The 22,628-nt window shown below is 42.4% G+C and overlaps 1 protein-coding gene across 1 annotated transcript in view; it reads right to left on the reverse strand.

Annotated features, from left to right (window-relative positions):
• The window catches only part of ZC3H12D (zinc finger CCCH-type containing 12D), a 106,477-nt gene extending 84,775 nt beyond the window's left edge, over positions 1-21,702 (reverse strand). Inside the window, exon 1 of the mRNA XM_073627442.1 lies at positions 21,588-21,702. The gene's annotated coding sequence lies outside the window, so the exon portion shown is untranslated. The remainder of the gene's footprint in view (positions 1-21,587) is intronic.
• Between the last annotated feature and the right edge of the window lie 926 nt (positions 21,703-22,628).

Here is a 22,628-nt window from a genome sequence, read left to right on the forward strand (position 1 = left end):
AATTTAGGCTGTTCTTCATTGAGATCCTTATTTCTTTTGAAATGCCTGGAGATCCCTGTTCCCCCTCTTGCCTGTTTCATTCTGGTCATATCAAGTACAGCAGTACATACACGCTGGCATGGTCAATTTGTGTATCTATGTTCTGAATGGAGATATAGTGCCCATGCACAGCGTGCCTGTATTTCCCATAGTCAGTTTGGTTCGTCACCCCCCCCCCCTCATCCAGGCCCACTGTGTTGATTGACAACAGCTCTCAACACAGCAGCTTCTGGGATGCAGCGCACACAGACAGGACATACTTCCCCACTGTGTGTGAGATCATCCTCTGCCTACCCACTATACTGATATGCCCCCTGCTGTGTGGAAGAACAAACCAAAGGAAGCTGTACGGTCAAGTGATCTCCAAAGAAAACAAAATAAAAAGACGCAACACATTAAAATTTTGAACTCATAAAATCTGATTTTGGTAGACAAATAATACTCCTTTTCTTGCAGTTTACCTTTTCTGTATTCTGTTTACAAATACTTTAATCATGCTCTGGAGTCATACCACCCTAATTAGGTTAATTAGAGGTTATTCGTTCGAATCACATACTTTTGGTCAAAAACCTTGCAGGTTCACTGACAGAAATGGGGAGCAACCTATAATTAACCATTTCAGCCCCAGAGAATTTGGCTGCTCAATGACCGGAGCTCTTTTTTCAATTTGGCATTGCGCTGTTTAACTGGTAATTGCGCGGTCATGCAATGTTGTGCCCAAATTAAATTTGTGTCCTTTTTTCCCCACAAATAGAGCTTTCTTTTGATGGTATTTGATTGCCTCTGTGATTTTTATTTTTTGCGATATAAATGGAAAAATACCGAAAAAAAATGATATTTTCTACTTTTTGTTAATAAACTCAATTTTAGTCATACATTTAGGCCTTCATAGGTATTCAGCCCCTGCAGGTGAGGCTCTCTTCTCACCTTTTCCTTTTGTATGCTTGGCTGATTACCAGGATCACACCTTTATTGAGGTATATGATGGGAGTCCTTTTAAGCCACTGAGGACGGGACAGTCTCTAGAGTGCTACACAGTGGCATATACTGTGAATGTTTCAGACCACAGGAGGGGGAAAAATTTCTGGTGAGTGCAGCCGCAATAGGAGCACGATTAAGGCACGCATGGTGTGATCACCTATTGGAAAGTGAATTAGATCAAGCGTTGTTTCTTCACTGGCACAAGAGCACTTTATTGACTTGAATTATTGATATATTTCTGGACAATTAAACTGCACTATATATTTGTTTTTGGATTAATATTGATCCATTGGATTGCAGTGTCACATTGGTTTTGGTATTATATTATAATATCTCATTTGGAATATTTATTTATAAATTCATTTATTTATTATTAGATATGCACATATGTTTATTTATACAAATATTTTCAATATTATTTTTTATCACGGTCACTGTTTATTTATGTGGAGACTGCGCAGATGGTATGAACAACATATGCATAGTCAAATGAGCACTATTTACACACGCTTAATTGAGTTTTAAAGGATCATCACCTGTCACCAGGTGCACAACATAACAGAATAGCGCCACATCTACTTCGTTTTCCTTTTTCTTTTCATTCAGCCACATGTATTTGGTAAAAAAAATGTCAATAACCGTATATTTATTGGTTTGCGCAAAAGTTATAGCGTCTACAAACTAGGGTACATTTTCTGGAATTTACGCAGATTTTAGTTTATGACTGCCTTATAATCTCATAATCTCATTTCTTAAGGTGCTAAAATAGCAGGGCAGTACTACCTCCCCCCCCCCCCCCAAATGAACCCATTTTGGAAAGTAGACACACCAAGGAAATTGCTGAGAGACATGTTGAGCCCATTGAATATTTTACTTTTTTGTCACAAGTGATTGAAAAATGATAAAGAATAAAAAATCACACAAAGGTGTCACTAAATGATATATTGCTCACACATGCCATGGTTATATGTGGAATTACACCCCAAAATACATTCTGCTGCTTCTCCTGAGTATGGGGATACCACATGTGTGAGACTTTTTTGGAGCCTAGCCACGTACAGGACCCCGAAAACCAAGCACCGCCTTCAGGATTTCTAATGTCACGTACACACGACCGGACTTTCCGGCAGAAAAGGTGCGACGGAATCATTCCGATCGTGTGTGGGCTTCATTGGACTTTTTCTTTTTAAAATTCTGATGGACCTAGAAATAGAACATGTTTCAAATTTTTCCGACGGAATCAGTTCCTATCGGGAAAACCGGTCGTCTGTATCCTATTCCGATGGACCAAAAACGACGCAAGGGCAGCTATTGGCTACTGGCTATTGAACTTCCTTTTTCTAGTCCCGTCGTATGTCATTGCGTTCTAAAGGATCAGACTTTGGTGTGATCGTGTGTAGGCAAGTCCTTTTCAGCGGAACTCCGTCGGAACTCCGTCAGAAAGACCGTTGGAGTCTATTCTGACGGAAAGTCCGGTCGTGTGTACGCGACATTAGGGTATAAATTTTTTATTTCACTCCTCACTACCTATCACAGTTTTAAAGGCCATAAAATGCCAAGATAGCACAAAGCCCCCTCCCCCCCAAAATGTAGACACCCCAAGCTATTTGCTGATAGGCATGTTGAGTCCATGGAATATTTTATATTTGCCACAAGTTGCGGGAAAATGACAATTTATTTATTTATTTTTTTTTGCACAAAGTTGTCACTAAATGATCTATTGCTCAAACTGCAATTGGCATATGTGAAATTACACCCCAAATTCATTCTGCTGCTTCTTCTGAGTATGGGGATACCACATGTGTTGAACCTTTTGGCAGTCGAACTGCGTACAGAACCCTGAAAACCAATCATCGCCTTCAGGCTTTCTAAGGGCATACATATTTGATTTCATTCCTCACTGCCTATCACAGTTTCGGAGGCCATGAAATTTCCAGATAGCACAAAACCCCCCCAAATGACCCCATTTTGGAAAGTAGACACCCCAAGCTATCTGCTGAGAAGCATGTTGAGTATTTTGCAGAAAAAATTAAAAAAAATACATTTTTCTTTTCTTTCTTCATTTTCAAAAATAAATGAGATCTGCAAAATACTTACCATGCCTCTTAGCAAGTACCTTGGGGTGTCTACTTTCCAAAATGGGGTCATTTGGGGGGGGGCATTTTATGGCTTCAAAACTGTGATAGGTTGTGAGGAGTGAAATCAAACATTTACACCCTTAGAAATCCTGAAGGCAGTAATTGGTTTTCGGGGTCCTGTACCCTCCCAAAAAGTCTCACACATGAGGTATCCCCGGAGAAGCAGCAGAATACATTTTGGGGTGTAATTCCACATATAACCATGCCATGTTTGAACAATATATCATTTAGTGACAACTTTGTGCAAAAAAAAAATGTAATTTTCCCAAAACTTGTGGTAAAATATAAAATATTCCATGGACTCGACATGCCTAACAGCAAATAGCTTGGGGTGTCTACTTTCCAAAAAGGGGTCATTTGGGGGGGTTTGAACTGTCCTGGCATTTTATGCACAACATTTAGAAGCTTATGTCACACATCACGCACTCTTCTAACCACTTGAAGACAAAGCCCTTTCTGTCACTTTTTGTTTACATGAAAAAAATTATTTTTTTTGCAAGAAAATGACTTTGAACACCCAAACATTATATATATATTTTTAAAGAAAAGGCCCTACAGATTAAAATGGTGAGTGTTGCATATTTTTTTTTACACAGTATTTGTGGAGCGACTTTTCAAACGCAATTTTTTTGTCAAAAACACACTTTTTTAAATTTTAATGCACTAAAACACACTATATTGCCTAAATGTCTGATGAAATAAAAAGGATGATCTTATGCCGAGTACATGGATACCAAGCACGACATACTTTTAAATTGTTCACAAACATACAGCGACGACAAACTACGTACATTTTTAAAAGCCTTTAAAAGCCTTTAGAGGTTACCATTTTAGATTTACAGAGGCGTTCTACTACTAAAATTACTGTCCTTGATCTGACCTTCACGGTGATACCTCACATGCATGGTGCAATTGCTGTTTACATATGACACCAGACCGATGCTTGCGTTTGCCTTTGCGCATGAGCACGGGGGGACAGGGGTGCCTTTTTCTATTATTATTTATTTTATTACTTATTATATTTTTAAACTGTTCCTTTAATTTTTTTTAAAATAATTTTTATTGTTATCTCAGGGAATGTAATTATCCCCTATGATAGCAATAGGTAGTGACAGGTACTCTTTTTTGAAAAAAATGGGGCCTATTAGACTCTAGATCTCTCCTCTGCCCTCGAAGCATCTGACCACACCAAGATTGGTGTGATAAAATGCTTTGCCAATTTCCCAATGGCGTTGTTTGTATCCGGCGAAACCTAAGTCATGAAATGCTCGTAGCTTCTGGTTACCTAGGCCATAGAGATGATTGGAGCCATTTTGGTCTCTGATCAGCTCTATGGTCAGCTGGCGGAACCACCGACTACATTCTCAGGTTCCTTGTTGGGACAGGAGAGCATGAGAAAACCATAGAAGATGGTGGGAGTGGGGGGGGGGGATGTTCCCTCCCACTGCTTAAAAAAGCAGTCTAGAGGCTAATTAGCCACTAGGATTGCTTTTGCATGAAAGCCTGCTGGCTAAAAAGAATGATACCAAGATGATCCCTAAACCTGCAGGCATCATTCTGGTATAACCACTCAAAGTCCAGCAACATACCAGTACGCTGCTGGTCCTTGTTGGGCATACATTGTAATGTTCTTTTTTCATGCAGCCTGTGGGCTGAACGAAAAAAAGGGATTGATCGGTGGGTATGCCTACCATTAGAATACTGCCCTTCATCCACCCACTTCTAATTATGGGCATAAGTGCACCATTTTTTTTTTTAACTGTGGTGGTGAAACCACCTCCGACAGGGCTGGAGTCACGGCTTTACGTATCGTGGAAGCAAACGCTGTTGCTGTCAAGATAAATAAACCCGTGCTACAGCTGAATGGCGTACCTGCTAAGCAAATTATGGTTAACAATAAAACAAAGTAACATTACAGTATAATAGTAATGCCCTGTACACACAATAGGATTTTCCGATGGAAAATGTGTGATAGGACCTTGTTGTCGGAAATTCCGAATATGTGTAGGCTCCATCACACATTTTCCATAGGAATTTCCGACACACAAAGTTTGAGAGCTTGCTATAAAATTTTCCGACAACAAAATCCGTTGTCGGAAATTCCGATCGTGTGTACACAAATCCGACACACAAAGTGCCACGCATGCTCAGAATAAATTAAGAGACGAAAGCTATTGGCTACTGCCCCGTTTATAGTCCCGACGTACGTGTTTTACGTCACCGCGTTCAGAACAATTGTATTTTCTGACAACTTTGTGTGACGGTGTGTATGCAAGACAAGTTTGAGCCAACATCCGTCGGAATAAATCCATGGATTTTGTTGTCGGAATGTCCGATCGATGTCCGACCGTGTGCACAGGGCATAAGACTTACCATACCTGCAAAGCAAATACAATAAAACATTGCAATCCGTGCCTAAAAAAATATATGCCGAAGCATGGGGGCAATCCGCCCCTAATGTTAGGAGCAAATCGCTCCTCCACCCCTGCCCCCATGCTTCGACATATATGCTCTTTTTTTTTTTAACTGTGGTGGTGAAATTACCTCCGACAGCGATGGAGTCGCGGCTTTATGTATCGTGGGAGCAAACATCATTGCTGTCAAGATAAATAAACCCATGCTGCAGCTGAATGGTGCATCTGCTAAGCAAATGATGGTTAACAATAAAACAAGCATTACAGTATAACATACCATACCTGCAAAGCAAATACAATAAAACATAGTAAAAATAAAAGAGAGAGAGAACAATAGATATAGAACAATAATGAGTGGACAATAGAGAGCGAACAAAAGAGAGAAAACAATAGAGAGAGAGAAGAAAAATAAAACCACAACTATTTTTGTATTTTTTATTTTATTTTATTTTTTGTGTGTTTTTTTTTTTTTTGTTTTTTTTTTTCACTTTTTTGTAAAAAACTGTAAACTGAACGTTGCAGATTAGGGTCTCTCAAAATTTGATGGCCATCATATCTTTCGAGACCCTGTGTACGTGTGCCTAGGACTGTGTGGTGCTGTACCCTACGCTAATACTCAACTAGTGTGTGGTAGCATTTAAAACAGTCACCGATGCAAAGACCAGGTTGGTCAGACCAGGAGGGACAATAAAAGCGGGTGTCACGCCTAAATCTGCATTTACTGCAGACACAACATCTTCTCTGGGGTGTTCAGGGAGGACATAAGGAAAATGCCTCTCATGAAGCCGGATCACTGCATTTGGATTGGGAAGTTGGGCCAGAGCACCGTCCGTCTGGAAACAGAAGGGCTGTGACGATCTCTTCCTGGAATTTAAGGAAGGATCCAGTCCATCCTGAAGCTTTGTATAGTACAAAAGCGTTCAGCAGAGCCAATTGAAATAAATATACAGACACTTTTTTGTACCAGCGTCTGGCCTTATGGGCAATTAGGTACGGCGCCAACAACTTGTCGTTGAGGTCCACCCCTCCCATATTAAGGTTGTATTCGTGGACACAGAGGGGTTTCTCCACAACACCAGTCGCCATAGGAATTTGGACTGTTGTATCTGCGTGAAGCGAGGACAGAACGAAAACATTCCGTGAATCCCTCCACTTCACTGCTAACAAATTATTACACTTCAAGCAGGCTCTCCCCCCCCCGTCTAAGTCGGGATTCTACAAGCCGTTGGGGGAAGCCCCAGCGATTAGATCGCACGGTGCCACATGCTTCAATTCCATAATCAAAAAGGTGACTAAAAAGTGGCATGCTTGTGTAATAATTGTCCACATACAAGTGGTACCCCTTTCTGAATAAGGGTGACACCATGTCCCACACAATCTTACCAGCGCTCCCTATGTAGTCTGGGCAGTTCTCTGGCTCTATGTGACTATCTTTTCCCTCATAAACCATAAAACTATATGTATAGCCTGTTGCCCTGTCACAGAGCTTATACATCTTGACCCCATATCTGGCATCTGGCTTGCTGGGAAGATACTGTTCAATAGACAAGCGCCAGGCGAACTTAATCAGGGACTCATCAACGCAGACAACTTGATCGGGAGTAAACAAGGCTGCAAAACGTTGGCTGAGGTTGTTTACTAGGGGCCGAATTTTGTAGAGCCGATCAAATCCAGAGTCACCCTGAGGACGACAGAGTTCATTGTCGCTGAAGTGCATGAACCGCAAGATCTGCTCGTATCGTGTCCTGGTCATGGAGGCAGAGAACACGGGCATATGGTGAATTGGGTCAGTGGACCAATATGACTGAAACTCACTCTTTTTAGTTATGCCTATGAGGAGGGCTAGGCCCAGATAGGTCTTAAATTCAGAAACTGTAATTGGTTTCCAATCTCTGGCAAGGGTCAAATGGGGATTGGCGGCGATTAATTGACCAGCATACAAATTGCTTTGGTCTACAATAGATCTATAGAGATCTTCGGTGAAAAACAGCGAATAAAAATCAAGTGACGTAAAATCAACTGTTTCCACCTGAATTCCGGGTTGGCCAGTGAATGGGGGAAGTACGGGTGCTCCAGAAGTGGTGGGCTCCCAAATAGGATTGGTGAATGCAACAGTAAGGGCACTATGGGCTCGACGGGCCTGTGTTTGTCTTCTTCTTGGTGGCAGCGGGACACTACTCGTGCTTGCCACCTCGACAGCTTGAACTGCACTTATGGGACTCGCCACGTCACCAAGTGTTACTGCAGTGCTGGATGTACGACCAGGATATACTAGGCCGCTGGTGTTTGCCAGTTCACCAGAAGGATGAGTGGCGCTAGTACTGGCTCTCTGCTCCATACAAGGAACCTGTGGTTCTTGCACCTCAAGGAGAGCAGAAGAATGGGGTCTGGTACGGCTGACCTTGGCAGGGACCACCACTCCATCATCAGAGCTATCTGTCAGGGTGCCGGTGCTGTCTACAGGTTCGTATTCTGAGCCTGAATCTGACAGATGAGTGACTTCCTCATCACCACGCTCCAGATGACGTCAGAGTGACGAAACGCATAGGGGAGAGAAAGCATACGTCCTTGCATGACTTCCGGCTACAGGCGCTAGTGTCAGCAACATATGGTTGTATTATTCCAGTTGAATGTGAGTACCTTTCCACATGTTTATGTAATAAACAGTTTGATACAGTATCACGCTATTGGGTTCCCTCTCTCTTTTATGACGTTTGGTATATGATGGGAGCTCTTCTTAACCACCAAGGACGGGACAAACCCTAAATTGCTACACAGTGGCATATACTGTGGATGCCTCAGACCCCAGGAGGGGGAGAAATCTCTGGTGAGTGCAGTCAAAATAGGAGCATGAATAAGGCACGCATGGTGTGATCACCCACTGGAAAGTGAATTAGATCAAGAGTTGGTTTCTTCACTGGCACAAGAGCACTTTATTGATTTATATAATTTTGGACTATTGTTATTTACCAGTTAATATTGGCATTTGGAATTTTACATGTTGGGATATTATTCAGTTTTATATGTTTATTTTTCACAATACTCCTTTGGAATATTGATTTTTGATTATATTGGTTTATGGGATAAATAGAGTCACGGTGATTTTTGCCTAATTTATCACAAATGTTTTATACCAGTGTCCATAGATTGCGATATATCTAAATTTACATAACACGTTATTTATAGACCACTGATTTGCACTATATACACTTGGAGTATAAATGATCCAATACATAAGCAGTATTATATTGTTTTTTTTTGTTTTTTTATAATATCACTTATACTCATGTGTATTTAAATTGTTTTTCATTATCACGTCCAAAGGAGACCATACCATTTGCAAATAGTAGCTCATATACATATTTATAGGAACATCATTATACAATTTTAATCGGGGTTTAACTAGAAGCACCTGTCACCAGGTACACATTAAAACAGAACAGCACCACATATACTTTGGTTTCTTTTTCTTTTATTGATTCACTCCACCTAGTGGTAGTAATTGGTAGTGGCAGCGGTTCAGTTAGCATTCTTTCCAAATCCAACCCTTTAATTAGAAGCACCTGCCATCAGGAACATATCAAAACAGAACAGCGCCATATCTACTTTGTTTTCTTTTTCTCTCAGTGACCTACTCCACCTAGTGGTAGTAATTGGTAGAGGCAGCAGTTCCATTAATTAGCATTTTTCCAAATCCAAACCTGGAGCTGGTACTTATTCCTTTGCGCAGAAACATCCAATTTTCCTTTCCTCATCACTGTCATGCTCAAAAATGTGTAGGCCACTTCACTAGTGTAACTTTGATTTGACATTTTGGTCTCTAAATTTACTGGTACACTAGTGAGACTTACAAGAAAAAAAGCACCTGACTGTCAGTGACTGCTTCAAATGCTGCAAAAAAAACTGTTAGCGTTCGCAGGGATCAGGCCTGACTCTGTGAATGCTGCAGTTATGTGTTTTGTGTTTTTGTAAGTGACAGTGATCGATCGATACTGCACTTGGGTGGGCTGGGCAGAGGGGCTAAACGCAGATGCTAGCAGGTATCTTGGCTGATCCTGCTAACACTGCGTTTTTGGGAACCCTAAACTGCTGGGGATGCTAGTATAGATCTGATCAGATCAGATATCGATCCGTTCAGACACTATACTACTAAAGAGAGGTGTATGGTGCGTGCGTGGGTGTTAGCGCTATTGGCACAAATCTGTCGCTGCCTGGGGCGACGCAGACCCTATCTGACGCTAAAACCTAACTTGTATCACCCACCGGGTGTTTAGGGGGTTTAACCTTTAATGGGTAATATACGGCGGGTGCCCTGACGCTATAAAAAATAAACTAGCTAAACTGCGTCACCTGTGACACCTATACAGCGATCACTGGTGACAGGGGGTGATCAAAGGGGTTAAACCTTTATTGGGGGGGTTAGGGGGGTCCCTAGACCTATCTGGGCCTAAGACTAATTACCCTAACACTGATTTTTGTCAGTAATTACACCAGTACAGCAATCAAAAAAAAATCTGAATGCTGCACTGGGTGACACAGTGACAGGGGGTAAAGGGGTTAACTGGGGAGGGTGATCGGGGGGTGAAATGTGTGGCTATGTGGACTGGTGTCAGTGTAGTATTGGTGCACTTACCCTGAGATGCTCTCTCTCCTCTCTCCTCGGTCTGGAACGGAAAAGACACGAGAAGAGATGACATCACTTCCCCTGTCAGTGTTTACAGTTACACGACAGGGGAAGGATCTTATTCGCCAGGACCAATCACCAGGTCCAGGCCAGATTTCATTGGAGATTGATCGGTTCCTGATCTAATCCGATTGCTTCACGCATCCGGACCAACCTGCCGCAGTATAACTGCAGCGGCTCGTCCGGAACCGGTTAAGTACAAAGCTGATGCCTTGGTCAGATGAGTCAAAAGACCATCATTTTAAATGGATAACTCTGCCCCCTTTCTATAAAAGGGTGAACTCACAGCAGGGATTTTGTCGGTATGTTTTGGAGTTGTCAAGGACCCATGGCAATTCAGATGACAAATAGGGAGATTTCCTTATTTTTATTTGTTTTTATTCATTTTCCCATTGGAATGCATGGCTTCCCATACATTTTGTTTGATAATAGCTTGCTTATTAGCCCTAAAAATGGCCAAAATTAAAGAAGATGCACCACCATGATGCATCAACTTGGATCGCTCTTCAGGAGATTCCCACGCTGTTCTTCAGTTTGGTGAGAGAGCATCCGCCCGCCAATGCAATCTTTGCTTTATCCTATCTCACAGAACACTGTATATAGACACCCTACACCTGGAATTGCTTTATCCTTTCTCACAGAATACTGTATACAGACACCTTACACCAGGAATTACTCTAAGGATTACAACTAGCCAGTCACAGCTGCTTTGCTTTGACCACATATCACTGTGCCACATTCAGGATTCTTGTTCTATGAGCTCCAACTTGCCGGTGAAGATCATTGCGAGGCCTTGCATCCTGGACATTGTTATACTATTGCTATTGCCATTTAAAGGGACACACCCCTAAGATCTAGAATACCCCATCTCTTATTAGGATTAAAGGTATAATAGGCCCCTGTGGGGTTCCCCTTTTTGCAGTGATGCTATATACAGCAATTAGTGGTGTTCTTTAGATATTCATTCATTGATTGTCTGTTCCTATGTGCAGTGCTATTTTATATCCATGATTCCAAATTGTTTATTTAATTACTTCAGGGGACCTTTTCAACTGAGTTTTGGCTGTTTACCCAGGACTTCATTGACTATACCCTGTTTTACTTGACTCTCCATTTAAACAAGTCAAATCAGAGAGAGCTAATCAATCTGCATTGTAGAGTGTCAGGAGGGCTGGAAAGTTCGCAGGGTCAAAGTGGCGCAGATGAACATGCAATTCTAAGCAACCCCCAAGGGGGCAGTGCTACAAACAGATTCCTCAATCCTCACAAACAAAGTGGGTAGAGGAATCCCCCCCACCACCACATATATATATGGTTAGCAACACATACTGTATATGTAATGGTATGCCTATCTACCACAAGCTTTGCAGGGAGTTTCCTTGGACAGTTCTTGATGTTCTAATAGCATTTGGTGCATATTTTCCTGTGTGTTGTCACCACATCGGATATAATTTTTTATATAGTTTGGGGCCCTATCCCTTTGGTTTATTTGATCTGATTTATATAAATATCTGAGCTACACCATCAGTTGGTCTTAGAGACATCAAGGAGATTTTTGTGGATTTGGCTGATGATACTGTTTTTCTATATTGAATATATCCCATTAATATCTTAATCAGCACAAATCCTGAGGAATCGATTCTATTGCGAAATGCGTGAATCTTAAGCACTATTTGATGATTACATCCATCTGGAAATCTAAGTGCATGTGGTTTAAATGACATTGTGAATTTTAGGCTTCATGCACACTAGCTTAAAAAAAAAACACTTCTAGCAGCAGCTTTTGAGCATTTTTTCTCTACTTCCATAGGCAAATAGTGTTATCATATGTGTCCATGCACACTATTTTAGTCTAGAAGTGTTTTTGAAGCTTCACTTTCTAGAAGCAGAAAAAAAACCCTTTCTTTTTTGTTTTTGGGAGCGATGTGCCAGCAAAAAACATGCTGAATGCTCCTAACTGCTGCCAAAGCTGACACTAAAACATTATTATGACCGTTTTTCTGGCTTTTTTTTTCGCTTATAGTGCGCATGGAGCCTGTAACTAGTGATAAAATTTAAAGTCTCACTTGATATATTTACCCCATTCCTGGGGCAAGCACAGAGAAAATACAGGGAAGCTCAAAGGAAACACTGGATCAACCATCGGGGAAAGGTGGCGCGTATAGGTGCATTGCTCAAACATTCAGCAAGCTGCATGCTAGCCTTTTCTAGACAGTGCCCCCTCTGTAATTGTCTGGAAACTGCACACAGATGGAAAGACATGAAAGCAGACACGTGGAACAGGTGGGTGCGACATCCACTTGGAATAAGCGATCCCCCTACAGCGGAAACGCCTACGCTTGCAGAATACACTGATCAGCACTGAAGCAGCTTATCGAATTAAAGTTTTCCTACAATCTCGTTCCACAGAAGCTGATCCTTATATTGACTTCTGTTGAGCGGGAACGGCCATAGATTGATCAAAAATTCGACTGGTCCCTGCTGAACAGTCTGAATATTGATCCATCGATGGCCAGCTAAAGACAATCTCTGAGGACAAAAAAACCACACACAAACTTACAATATACAACAATGATAATTAAGCCCCATACACACGGGCCAAATGTCGGAAGACATCGGCCGGTTAAAAAAAAAAAAAAATGGCCGACATTTGGCCCGTGTGTATGCCACCCTGTCCTACAGACAGGGTGGCATACCATTTGTCTGGCTTCTGTTGGACGAGCATGCTGGAACCCAGCAGCTGACGACTCCCATTCAGTGCTCTCAGCCAATGGCATAGAGTGCTGATCGGAGTGTTCTGGCGGGGGAGGGGGGCTGTCAGCTCAGCAGGGGAGATCGCTGTACTAACTTCACATAGTTAGTACAGCGGCTCCGACCAGAGCTGATAGTTTCTTTACATTCAATCCGCTGGGCTGAACGAAAAAAAAATCATAGTGTGTACCAGGCTTTAGACTGGGATAGTTAGTGAGATAAGGAATGGAGGGGGCTATGGAATGGGGTGAGGGAGAGTCACAGAGGTGAGAGTGGTCTTAAAACCTCTTGGATAGTGATTTATAGAACTTAGATCCACATTTAGTCCACCATCTTTTGTGTCAAATAGAATAATCATTCTTAGTTCAAAAATTGTCCTTTCCTGGGTATTTTTAAATTTGCCATTAAGAACTAAAACACTCACATGATTGTAATTTCCTTGAGGGCAGGGTATGCAATATATGTGTAAAGCACTGCATAAGATTGACGGCTCTATATGAGTACATGTAATAATAATAATAATGTCTTCCATAGAGTGCTTTGGTTGTGAATAATGATATCCCTCGTGTGCAAAAATCATCTTCCTTATGTTTTTAATTGGCATGCCTGCGTACATTTTTTTTTTTTGTAATTTCTGTGCTGTTTCACCAATGTAAAATCTGTGGTTGGATTTTTTGTATTGAAAGAGGTACACAACATTACTGGAGGTACAGCTGTATGATCCTGTAACATTGCAGGTCTCTTTAACCACTTAAGCCCCGGACCATTCAGCTGGCCAAAGACTTTTTGCGATTCGGCACTGCGTCGCTTTAACTGACAATTGTGCGGTCGTGTGACGTGGCTCCTAAACAAAATTGATGTCCTTTTTTTCCCACAAATAGAGCTTTCTTTTGGTGGTATTTGATCACCTCTGCGGTTTTTATTTTTTGCGCTATCAACAAAAAAATAGTGACAATTTTGAAAAAAACGCATTATTTTTTTACTTTTTGCTACAATAAATATCCCCAAAAAATATATAAAAAAACATTTTTTTCCTCAGTTTAAGCCGATACATATTCTTCTACATATTTTTGGTAAAAAATCGCAATAAGCATTTATTGATTGGTTTGCGCAAAAGTTATAGCGTTTACAAAATAGGGGATAGTTTTAAGGCATTTTTATTAATAATTTTTTCTATTAGTAATGGCGGCGATCAGTGATTTTATCCTGCGACATTATAGCGAACAGATCGGACACTTTTGGCGCGATTTTGGGACCATTCACATTTATACAGCGATCAGTACAATTAAAAATGCATTGATTACTGTATAAATGTGACTGGCAGTGAATGGGTTAACCACTAGGTGGCACTGTAGGGGTTAAGTGTGTCCTAGGGAGTGATTCTAACTCTGGGGGGTGGGGCTGTGTGTGACACAACACTGATCACCGCTCCCGATTACAGGGCGCGGTGATCAGTGACAGTGTCACTAGCCAGAACGGGGAAATGCTTGTTTACATTAGAATTTCCCCATTCTTCCGCTCCGTGAGACGATCGCGGGTATCCCCACGGATATCGAGTCCGCAGGACCTGCGATCACGCTCACGAGGCTCCCGGTGGGCGTGCGCACGCCTGCAAGCCGCCTCTTAAAGGGCAACATACAGGTACGTGATTCTGCCTGTACGTGCCCTTCTGTCAACGTATATCGTCGTGAAGCGGTCGGGAATCGGTTAAGAGAGATTTTTTTGGCATAGTTTGCAGCCTTTTATGTTGCAAGACTTGGTTCTGGTATTTGTGCCTCCGTAATCGGAATAAAGTTTCCTGATGATTAATTTATGTCTGAGGTTGGTTGGTTGGCTGAAAGCCAAAATTGGGGTTTGTTGCAATATTTCTGTTAGAGCAGTGGTCATCAACCCTGTCCTCAGGGCCCACTAACAGGCCAGGTTTTATGTATTACCTTGGGGAGATGCAGACTAGAATACTGAAATCACTGAGCAGCAAATGATATCACCTGTGATGTATTTCAGTTATCTTGCAAACCTGGCCTGTTAGTGGGCCCTGAGGACAGGGTTGATGACCACTGTGTTAGAGTTTCATTGTCTGTTATTATGGGTAGCAAATCTTTGATTATCTTTCTTATCTCTTCTAGTGTTGGATAGTGGTTACTAAAGGCATACCTCCCAACTTTAGAACTAGGGACCTCCCAACTTTAGAGAATGAGGGACATTTCAGGATGAGTGACCTGTGGGGCTCGTAGCGTGCCATGGCGAAGAGTGGTATGGATAATGGTGGGTGTGGGGAGGCCAAACTTAACAGTGGGAGGGGCTTAAGGGGTATAGTTAAAAAAAAACCTAGGCTTCCTTGTACCGCAAAATATGCGTTGATTGCTGTGCCACAAGCAAGAGTATTACATGCACATATAAACCTCAGCACAATCAGTAAAAAAAAAGAGACTCTGTTAAAAAAAAAAGAAACAAATGAGACTATTACTGTACATATGCTTTTGTGCACACTGAAAATAGACAGAGTTAACACTTTGTCTGAGCCTACCTTAAAGCGGAAGAAAACCGATCCATTTACCAGTTTCATTTCCGGCACGTGCCGGATATGTAGCACTCCCATTGGTTGTGCTCTCAACCAAACTGTCAAACCATCCAATGGCTGGTGTCATAACTGATCACATGTGCAGCATCATGGCAGTTCTAGATTAAACAGAGGCAAATATGGCAGCTTCCTTGGCTGAAAACGATAGGGGGGGGGGGTAACTGAATTAAAATATTCAGGGGCTACTTAACAAACAGCAACTGTTGAGACACTTTGATGAGAAGTATAGAATGTACATGTATTGTATATAGTGCAGGAGTCTATAAGGCAGAGTCCAAAAAAAACCAGGGTGTGCAATGCACAGAGTGCAAAAGTCAGGAGTACATAATGCACAGAGTTCTGCAGACAGTGTCAGGTTTAGAAGTACATAACACACAAAGAGCAGGGTTCACAAGTATGTAATGCACAGTAAGCATCGGGAGTACAAAACAAAAAGGGTGCCGGAGTTAGGGTTGTGTAATGCACAGTGTAGGGGGCAGGAGAGTGCATAATGCTTTGCCACAAGCAATACTCTCCCCCAACATTACCCTTTCACCAACCCTCCCCCTCCAAAAAAAAAACAGTACTAATCTGCATGCTCACCCCTTCCAGCACAAATCTTTGTCCCCCACCCCAATCCCCCCAGCACAAATCCTTCCCCTCCCAGAACAAATCTGCCCCCCCCCCCCCAAATCAGCCCTCTCAGCAAAAAATCCCCTCACCCCAAGTTCCCCTTCTAGTTCAAATTCTCAAATTCTATTCCCCTCCAAATCCCCCCTCTAACACAAGTCCTCCTTCACCCCAATCCCCCTCCTCTCCAAATCTTCTTTCCCTTGACTCCCCCAATACCAATCCCCAATCAGTTATCTGTCACTGCAGACTTATCCTCTGCCTTCTTAGAATGTCTCTGTATTCCCCTAGTGCTGGGCTCGGATTACCTGCATCATACTTCTGAGCCAAGCAGAAAGCATTGTGGGAACTGTAGTTTCCTGAACAGACATCCTTGATCTGCAGAACTATCCATTAACTACATCTCCCAGCAGGCCATCTGTTCCAGGGAGTGAACGGAGTAAAAGGATCAGCAGACCAGGCCCAAGCCTCTCTTGCTTAATGGAGCTCATCAAGTAAATACCCCCTCCGCTGCTGTGCGAGAGGACTGCGGCCTACCACGTTACAACACGGAGCTCCCAGCTCCGACCCAGGAGGAGAATCCACCACCGCTTGCTTCACAAGGGGCATAACAGCAGCATTGCTGTAATTAGCAGGACCAGACGACTCACTGTTCCAGCAGCCAGACCGTCATCTCAGCCCGTTCTGCAGAAGGAAAAATTGACTTGGATTGCTCTTCAGGAATTTTCTACACTGTTCTCCACCTGCCCAGAAATCCAATACCAGCCACCAGCATACTCTACAGGATACTGTATACAGACACCTTACACCTGGAATTGCCTTAAAGATTACTACTGGTCAGTCTCAGCTGCTTTGCCTTGACTGCATATCACTGTGCCACACTTAGAATCCTTGTTTCTTTGAGCTCCAATGTGCCAGGGGAAGACAATAGCAAGGCCTTGCATCTTGGACACTGCTATTCTATTGCTATTTAAAGGGACACACCACTTGCACCTATATTACTTCTTTCATTAGGATTAAAGGTATAATAGGCTGGCCTGGGGTTCCCCTTTAGCAGTGGTATTATAGACAGCAACCAGTAGACCTTTTTGAAATCCATTCGGTATTGTTTGCTATGTGTACATTGATATTTTGAATCCTTGATTTAAACCTGTCATCTCATTGCTTTTGGGGACATTTTCAACTGAGTCTTGGCTGTTTATCCAGGACTTAGCTGACTAATACCCTGTTACAAGACTCTCCTCTTGATTAAGTAAAATCTGAGAGGGATAATCAATCTACCTTGTGTCGGTGTGTTATTTAAAGGTGTACACAACATGTCTGAACCTAGAGTGTCAAGAGGGCTGGACAGTTCACAGGGTCAAGGTGGCGCAGATGAACATGCAATTTTAAGGAACCCCCAAGGGGGCAGTGCTACAGAGGATAGTGTCAGATCTGAGGAGGAGCCTAGAGAGAGCTTCCCTCAACTGTGAGGGCTCATGCACACAGGATGTTTTAAAAACGCCAGCGCCACAGCAGTGTTAAAAACATCTGTTTAGCCGCATTTTTACATTAGCGTTTTTGCTCGGTTTCCCAAGTTTTTTGGTGTTAGTGTTTTTTCATTAAAAACGCTCTTTATAATTTTAAAACACATAAAAACATAAAACGCGGCTAAATGCAGATTGACGTGTTTAGACGCTTTTTTTGACGTTTTTTTTGTTTTTACTGTTCCTGGAAGCACAGGCTGTTGTTTTTTTCTACTGCCCCTAAACGCTTATGCCTCCAAACACCTCTGACAATTTGTGTGTGCATGGGCACATAGGCTAACATGGAGGGGCTTTTAGAGGCAGTTAAAAAAAACATCATACGACCCTAACAGCAGCTGTAAAAACGTCCTGTGTGCATGAGCCCTAACATGTATGTTTCTGACCTGGTAGAGATGCCAGCTGCCTTTCACGACAATAGAGCACACAGAAAAGTGATCACTTGTGTCTATCTGAGCCTACCTTGATGCTATGTACATATCAAAAGTTTTTTTTCCTTCAACCCAGCGGGCTGAACAAAAAAAAAACTGACAGGTTGCTGTACCAACTAAGTGATGTTAGTGCGGCAATCTCCCCTACTGTGCCTGTGTGTTATGACAGGGGGACTGCCCCACACTCATCATCACTGGCAGAAAATTGTCTGCTGCGCTGATCGGATGCTGGTTTTCCAGCATGCCAGTTTGACAGAAGCAGATCGTTAGACCGGCTTCTGACAGGCTGCTGTACACACTGGCCAAATGTCGACCAGTTTCTGTTGAACCTAGCATACAGGAGTAAGTAGCATACAAAACAACATATAGAGTGCAGCAGTCAGCCCCCCTGTTCACATCAAATTCCCCCTTTACATAATGAATCACCATCAATGTCCCCCCTTCACATCAGAGTCTCCCCACTTACATCAGGTTTCCCAGAATCACCCCTTAATATGAGAGTCCTCCTTACATCAGGTTCCCCAGAGTCAACACCCCTTACATCAGGGTCCCCAGAGTCACCCCCCTTACATCACAGTTGCCAAAGCTCCTCCCTTACATCAGAGTCTCCAGAGCCACCCCCTTACATCAAAGTCCCCAGAAACACCCTCCTTACATGAGGGTCCCAAGAGTCACCCCTCTTACATCTGGGTCCCCAAAACCACCACATCCTTACATTAGAGTCCCAAGAGCCACCACCCCTTACATCAGGGTCTCCAGAGCCACCACCCCTCACACATCAGTGTCCCCAGAGCCACGCACCTTACATCAGGGTCTGCAGAGTCCCTCTCTTTACATCAGGGTCCCTAGAGTCACCCCCTTTTACATCAGATCCCCAGAGCTACCCCCTTACATTGGGGACCACAGAGTAACCCTCTCTTACATCAGGGTCTCCAGAGCTACCCTCTTTACATCAAGGTCCCCAGAGTCACTCGCTTACATCAGGGTCCTCAGAGTTACCACAACTTACATCAGGGTCCCCAGAGTCATCCCCTCTTACATTAGGGTCACCAAAGCCACCCTCCCCTTTTATCATTACCCTGTATGGGCAGCCCCTCCTTGATTAAAAAAAAGACTGCCTAATGTAACACACAAAGATACGTTTCTCAGCAGCTCAGGGAGTTCAGAGAGGCCACACCTGATGAGGCAGAGGTAGCTGGGCAGAGCCTAATAGCATACAGCTACTCCAAAACACCCAACTACTCTGATTGCTACAAGAGTAGATTAGTTCCAGTGGGGTGTTCCCCCTGTGTCCTTGGGCATAGTCAGGAACCCATGGAGTTGTTGAAAAAGGAGTTAAATGGTCATGCCTGGGAAAAGAAAACTAATGTAGCCACCACATCTAATGTTATGAAAGGTGCAATATATTACATTTTTGGTTTTGGGTATAATACCACTTTAATTTTCTGAAAGTTTCCTTCCCCACTGTGCTGATCATACTCATTCTCACCCTCTTCCCCTGTATACTCACAAAGGTCTGGTGTCAAGTACACAATATTTACCTGTGGCCAGTGTGTCTTCTTCCCATAAAATTTGATGTGTCTTCCTACCCCATAGAAGACTACAAGGATCTACTGCATAGGAAGCAGGACCCAACATTTAGTGACAGTGCTGCTGATCTCTAACCTCCAGCAATCTACACACATGCCAGCACCAACAGCTCTCAACCCAACTGTTCATCGCTAATAACATATTTGCATCTCTCTTCAGTAGATCATGGACATGTAGCAGCCACAGTTACCTTAGTGATGGAAAACTTCCTGCACTGGGAGCTGATTTATCTGAAAAGATTGCAGCAGATTAGAGGAGATCAGCATTGTCACTAAATGCCAGGTTCACTCTAGAGGTTGTGTGAGTCACAATGGCACCAATACCAGCCACATGCATGGTAGTGGCAGGAATGTAATAACATTATGTTGCTACTACGCATGCACGGTAGTATTAATGTTCATATGTAGACGAGAGCCATCCATAACTGTCATACCCAGCAGGAAGCATATCCAGAGTGGTCCCTGCAGCAGGTGAGTCTGTTTTTCAATGGGACATGACCTTGTAATTTCTGGCTCTGTCAGCTCAGACCCCCGCCCTACCCCCTGGCTTCCACTGAAAATTATACAGCTGGCAGAGGCACCAACTACCACAATGCCTGCAACCATTCACCTCACAACCACTGCACCAGCATCCAACGCCACATTCCCCCATCACTACTATGCATGCACTCCCCTTGAAACCTACACAATCCTGCCCCATCACGCCGACATCAACAACCGCCACCCACGCTTTCACCACCACAGCTGACCTGCATTCTCCTCTGCCTGCACCAGACTTTGTACACAAACATCCACTCTCACCACGGCATCTAACCCCCATCCCCACTACCTGCTCTCACCACCTCTCATACTTCACTTGCAACTACACTTAACACCTGCCTCTGTGCTCTCTGCCACCACACTCACGCATGCCTCAGCATCTTCTGCCACTGTACCAATACAAACTACTATGAATTCTGGTACTGGAGTGATGCGCCCTTCTGTATTCAGCCCACTCAGTGAAGGAGCACCCATTTCCTAGTATAGGTTATATTAAAAATACAGTGTAGTTTTTCAGACAAATTTCATACACAACAATACCTCCCAACTTTCTGAGATGGAAATTAGGGACACCTATTAGCAAAAGTATGTAGGCATAGGGCGCACCCCCTGCCATGCCCCCTTAAAAAAAATCCTTTATACTGTTTTTTTGTAATTTACAAATGCAGCAATTTATAAAATTGGATGAAAGGTTTAGCACTGTAAAACCCTTTTTTAAAATTGTTTAAGATGATGTACAATTCATATAAAACTATATCCTATACAGTATATACACAACCATATAAAGCAGACCAAAATGAGGGACAAATGAGCAGGAAAGAGGGACACAGGGACTTTGTTACAAATGAGGGACAGCCCCTCGAAATCAGGGTCAGTTGGAAGCTCTTCATAACATACAATTTCAATGCACTTTTTTAAGATTCTGCTTAGTTCAACATATTTTCACTTTTGAGAAACTTGTTTGTAATTGCTAAATGCCTTTAAATGCCAAAAATGTATATGACCTTAAAAGTTTTGTAATATCAAGAAATTAAACAGCCAATGTCAGTGCACTGTACAGGAATTCTAACAAATGTGATTAATAATAGAATGTCAAGGAAAAAAAGCTTTGACAATTAATTGCATATACATAACATGTGAAAGCACCGTAATTTATATAACTTGTTAAATAAAATACAAACTTTTTAATGAACCACTGCAGGCTCAACTGCATAGCTATATAATATTATGTCTATGCAATGCTACACTATATAGTAAATAACATAATAATAAAAAGACAAATATATAAAAATTGTTACAGTACTTACAGACTACTAACAGATCAGTCTTCTGATTGCACAAGTGCATGTTTAGACAGTCAGTTGATGAAATGCACTAAAATAGAAATCTGTGCTTCTACCAGGAAACTGTAGAGCTATATTTACAAGTAAGCTATACAAATTAACCTGGGCAACTATTTTTTTTTACTTCTACTTCCTTCTAGGATAATAGCTAGCAAAATATTTGCCATTGTGCTATTGCAGCTTGGTATATACTGTATATTTCTGTGTATAATAAAAGAAATTAGTTTGGAGCACTGTTGAAAATGTGCAATTTTTAACCTTACATTACCTGCAAGGTAAAACACTTCTTTTAGTTAGCACCTTTTATCATAGAACAGCATTTAGAACACTGGTCATAAACCATAATTAAAAAATCAATATTATATTATTAGTTTGAAGTATAATAAATGCACAGCCTGATTTTTGCTAGCAATGCAAGCATTCCTTTTGACAATCTGGCAGTTTATGCAAAAAGATTATGGAACCTTGAGCTCTGCAACAAATCTAGAAAAAGCAGAGATCATTTTTAGACAAAAATAGAGAGTCCCCATACATTAACATCCTGTATTAGGGTGGCAGGGGATCTCAACAGATAAAGGGGCCTAAAGAAAAGGTAAAAACTAAGGTCTAAAGCAGTGGTTTTGAACCTTTTTAAGACCAGGGCCCTGTAAATTTTTCTTCCATGCCCCAACAGTAAATAATAAGGTTTATATGAGAATTCCAAACTTGTATGCATTGCAATGCTGGAAGGCTCTGGATGAGGCTGGGTGTCACCGTGTGTGTGGGGGGTGGGCTCAGACTTGGTGGCCCTGTAGGGAATGGATTTCTGGAGGGGGCTGGCATTTTGGGAGGTTGGTGGGGGCACTGTGGTGGCAAAGGGCTCCCAGGAGCTCACTGGGTACTGTTAGCTAATATAGGAAGTTGAGGGGCACTATGGGAGCCGGGAGGCACTGTCAAAGTTAAGGGATCTGCAGCTGGCTCGAGGCCCAGGAGAGGGGTGGCCACTCTATTGTCCTGGATTCCACA

The sequence above is a fragment of the Aquarana catesbeiana genome, linkage group LG04 (assembly GCF_042186555.1).
Source record: "Aquarana catesbeiana isolate 2022-GZ linkage group LG04, ASM4218655v1, whole genome shotgun sequence".
NCBI classification, from domain to species: Eukaryota; Metazoa; Chordata; class Amphibia; order Anura; family Ranidae; genus Aquarana; species Aquarana catesbeiana.